Below are 5,239 nucleotides of genomic sequence, written 5' to 3'. Positions count from 1 at the left end.
CGGAAGGGGAAAGGGTTGTTGGTGCTTGGCTTGTTCTCGGACGGCCTTCTCTTCCGCGGCGTCGAAAAGAGATGGTGGCTGGGAGGGAGGCGGCGCGGCGGCGTATTGCTTTGGGTGCAGACGGCGGCGGCGGTCGAGCAGTGCGCAGCACGGGAAGATGGCCGAAAAAGTCCTGCTTCTAGGGCTAGTTGAGGGTTAGCCCAACGACGCAGCTTCGTAGAAGAATTTGCCCATTAACAGCCCATAATAGCGGAAAAGCCTATGTGGCACTTAAAGCGCCAAATACTAGCTTACTGGTACACGCCGCGCATTTTCGTTCCTACAGGGCCGGCTCATCTGGTCGTACAGCGTTTTTTAGACGATCATCTTCGGCCCAAGCACGTTCATCGCTCATAGCTTCTCATTTTTATTGTATGGCCAACTCAAGAGGCTTTCAAAAACCTTTATTGATAATCAAATCCGTGCATGTGGCTGAGCAGCAGTGGCGATATTCCTGTCCAATTGCAGTCTCTTACTAAAATATTAGAGACAAATATTAATACCACGAAGAAGATATCTCCAAGAAATTTCATTTTAATTCTTAGTTGTGTGAGTTGCTTTCCAATTTATTTGATCTTAGATCCAAAGCAAATGTATCTATAATAGTTTTGGGTATGAATGAAGTTACAGTTATTTCTCCAAATGAAACAACCAACTGATTTTGTGAAACTTCCAACCAGTTTTTTCTATTTTTGGCTTTCCCTAGATTTTTTTCCCTTTTTCTTTCCTTTTTCGTTCTCATTTTTATTTTTACTTATTTTCTATTTTACAATTCATAATTTTATTAAAAATCGCAAACATTTTTTCAAATTCATCCACTTTTCAAATCAAAATTATTTTGCTTTTCATGAACATTTACAATTTACGAATATTTAAAAAATATCATGACTTCTCTCAAATTCACAAATATACTCTTTAACAAACCGATATTTTTTTCCTTTACGTGAATATTTTTAGAAATTAAGAATTTAATCCGGATTCATGAACTTTCTAAAATATACTATAACCATTTTTGACTTTTAAAAAACAGTTAAACAACATGGTAGCTAGAAAAAAACTAGGCGAGCGAGCGCTGGACATGGCCCAGAAACCGCTGTGAGCGCTACACTCGCAGACTAGTAAATCCCAGACTCACCTAAAAAAAAGTAAATCCCAGGAACCGCAGTGAGCGGTATATGCCACCCGCTGCGACGCCTAGGAAGAACTCGCCTAGAACCAGCTGCCGCATCGGGCTCATGTTATGATGATGTCATGTGTGTTTTCTCAAAAATAATTATTGACATCATTTTTTTGCATTTCAGAATAATTAAAATATGTATATTAGAAAGAAACTTTACATAAAATTTTGAAAAACGTAAATTTTGTATTTAAGAAATATTAAATGTGTATAGAAATATATTTCTATTGTATACCAAAAGTGTATAAATGTGAATGTAAAACTTAGAAAACATTAATCATATAGACAAAAAATGTTAATCATCAGTATAAAAAATGTTTGTGACAATTTAAAACTGTTGCATATTTCAAAGAAATATACATGTTATTGAAAATGTTCATACAATGTAAAAACAAGTTTGTGAAACAAATCTTCACAAGTTCCAAAACTGTGTTTGTGTCATTTCCAAAGAATATTCATACAATGTAAAAAAATTGTATTGTACAAAAAGTTTTTTTATCATTTGAAAAATGTTTCAACATGTATTTGAAAAAAACACATATTTGAAAAGATATTCATTACATGTGTTTGTAGAAAAATATTAAACATCTATTTGGGCGATGTTAAATGGGTATGAACCAATGTTTTAAATATAAAAAATGACGTACAGACATGTATGAAAAAAATAGACATTTATTAAATAAAACGGCCCATAGAAAGCCGACAAAAGAAAGAAAGAGAAAAGCGAAGAAACCAGAAAGCCCCCGAATAAAAGCAAGAAAGAAAGAAATAAAACCATAGTATAAAAGAAGAGAAATAAAAGTCGATAAAAACATTGAAAAAAACAAGAAAAGAAAGGCACAAAACAAGAAGGAAAGAAAAGAAAAAACTGTGAAAAAACAAAGAAAAAAAGGGTAAGGAAAAGAAACAAAGAAACCACACCAAAGCGACCGAATCCATCGACCAAACGAAACAACGCAACTAAATGGGCCGGCCGGATACTAGTCCAGCTGTAGGCGATTCCTAATAGGAATCTCTACGGGCGAGATATAGTCCTGGCGCCAATTTATGGCCTATCTTTTGTTAAAGGACTATAGGAGAATCGAGTGTTGCTTAAACCCATTTCATGGACAGCTCAATCGTTCCAATGCTATAAGGTCTGCTTGTGTTGCTAAATACCAAAACATCTCGACAAGAATTGAACAAACAAATCTCAAATAAGGAACTCTTTCCAAACAAGCCTGAAATGTAATTCGGAGGTGTATTGTTTTGCGGGAATTATTGATGTAACTTTCGGTTTCAAGGAATTTTTTCTGTTCTTGTTTATTATTCCCGTGTACTCAATTTGATATGCTATGCTCGAATAATTATACATAAGTAAATATGTGATCCACAATAACTTTGTTTCTCTTAACATCCAGTCTCCCACCTCCACATCTTTTAAACGAATTGTTACATCTATTATGAGGTTCCAATCTATTCGGAACAGGTAGCCTGGGTTTCTAGTTGTGTATTTTTAGGGGATAGTTGTGGCCATGGAGCATGAGTATAGTTTTATCAAGGGCTTCATTGCTACCTACATGCCACAATAGTGTGGGACAAGAAGATATGGTTTCTAGATTGTGAAGTTTTGGTGCTCGGGTACCTTTGTGCCCGTCTTTTTTTTTTTGGTGAAAAAATCAAAACGAATATTTCAAAGTTTAAAAAAATAAAAAATAATTCTGTGAAAACTCGTATGTATTCATTACCAATCCACGAAATTTTGTTTTGAAAAAATGTAATTTGTAAGATGTGCAAAAAAACAAAATTACCGTCCAATAACAAAAAAAAGTCCATTTGAAAATGCATGTTTGTCTTTTTTCTATACGCCACGTGTGAAAGTAAAATGATATGAAATTTTGTAGATACATAATACATGTGCGTGTCTGTGTGTGAGCGCGCGCGCTTTTACAAAAAAGAAATTGCGTAATAGAAAATTGACTTTTGGAAATGGGCACCAAGGTGCCCATGCACCGTTGCTAATTTTCGTGATTTCTATTCCACTGACAGAAAATGAAAACGAAGCGTGTTAGCGTAATGCAGGGTTGATGGAGTGCAAATTGAGTTCCCGTATCCTCATCCTCGTCCGCGTCATCTCTCTCCCGTGACGCCTCCTCCTCCATGTCCAGAAACCCGATCGCATCAACGAGTCACCGCTCCAGATAGGCCTCCCGGAAGCAGGCATGCAGGTGCAGGTCACATGCATGCGCACATTGCCATTGTTGAGCTGTACCCCAAATATTGTTCATGGTCATCTGTGATGTCATAACCCACGCGCAGGTGCATCTGAACCCAAGGAAAGCCTTCTCGCTTAATTGACCTGCACCGGCCGGACCTGGCCGCGTTTGACATTGTCGTAGCACACAAAAACTTGAGGTTAAGTAGGAGATATCTGAGACGATGGTCTTGAGCCAATCCATGATGTCGTAGCCAAGTGCAAGTTGAGATGTACGTACTCTAAAGAAGAAGAAATGTTATCTCCAGATTAAGTTTACCTCCCGCACTGCCATTGGTCAATGGGTGAGCTAGCATGCTTAGCGGCAGCTAGCCAGACGTCGGGATTATTTTAGTTAATAAAATACGAGACTCGTCAAAACATTTCCTCCATTTTTGGCGTGCCGATAACCACGGACTTTGGTCGGGTTCATGGAACATTGACCAGACCGGTATATATATTTGCCGCCTCCTGAGCAGTAGCGGCGCCGCGTTTATTTCCTGATCACAAACTCAGCACGACAACTACGTATTATCCGGCTTTCAAGTTTCAAAACACGCGGCACATGGTACTCGTTGAGTTCATGGTTACAAACCTATTGAGCACGAGAGAGCTACATTTTTCCTTTTCGAGATAGTGAGCTCAGATTAATCTGCGCTGCTCCTATGAGAACGTTCAACGCAGGGTGTTTTCTCTTCACCGAGGGCTAGATCTACTCTGATCAGATATTTTCACGCTGCAAGCAGAATCTAATCACGGACGCCTGATGAGCAGCACGCGAGACCAGAGATAGATCGAGCAGCATATGAGATTCTTTTACCGCTTTGCTAAAGCCAAAGCCGCACACAGTGGAAAAGTAGATCCAGCGGCACGGCACGCAGCGACTGACAGGATCGGGCATTGCCAGCTGCATCACCACCGGAAAACTGGTGTGCCGACGAGCGAGGACGACGGACGACGGACGGTGACACGATCCACCGAACTGGAACCCCAACAGCACCAACTGTTTACTGTTGCCTGATTATTACTGTCCACAACTGTAGTAGTGCATCGTTTCGACTTAGCATAACGGAGTGCGTGCTCCGTCTGCACGGGGAGCATGTGGTGAGCCTTGTGCTGGTGTGCAGCAGCATTCGGTTGAAGGGACGAGTTGCCGACGAAGAGGACGCGCACGGGGCCTGCAGGCCAAGTGGCTGAACTGGTCGGCCGAGCTCGTGCGGTCGTGACCATTTCGTTTGGAAGTTCCGCAAAAATAATAGGGTGGTACGTAGAGCTACAGCAGCCGAGTTGTTTATGTTTTCTCCGTAGATCTAGTGGCGGCGTGGAGCTCTTAAGAAAACCAGTCTTGTACTCCTGCAGTAGTGCCGTCTCCTCTTTGAATAATGGAGTAAAACTGTTAGTAGTGCCGTCTTCCAGATTTGTTAAATTAAACTCACAAGTAGTGCCGTCTTCAGCCGCCTCCCGTATTTTAAATTCCAACCAGCAGTACTGCGGGCGACAAAAAAAGGAGCGAGTGTTGTTCAATGCACCACTCCACTCCACTCCATTGCCATTTCAAAACCCACTGATCTTGTACAGTTGTACTACTACTTGAGCCTATGCACGGGCATGCTCGAATGGAGCCAACTCACCCCTGGTCTGGTGCATTGTTTTCTTCATGATCTTAATTTCACGACCAGCTTGAATACTCTGGCCTGCTCCATGGCGCCGGTCCCGGGGCGGCGGTTTGTCTTGCCTCTTTCCTCCGGGGAATTAGGATCTGGAATCACATTTGGTGTTGCACGGCCACT

Source organism: Triticum aestivum, chromosome 2A (genome assembly GCF_018294505.1).
Source record: "Triticum aestivum cultivar Chinese Spring chromosome 2A, IWGSC CS RefSeq v2.1, whole genome shotgun sequence".
Lineage (NCBI taxonomy): Eukaryota > Viridiplantae > Streptophyta > Magnoliopsida > Poales > Poaceae > Triticum > Triticum aestivum.
The sequence above is the reverse complement of the archived record's forward strand: the minus strand, read 5'-3'. Positions refer to the sequence as shown.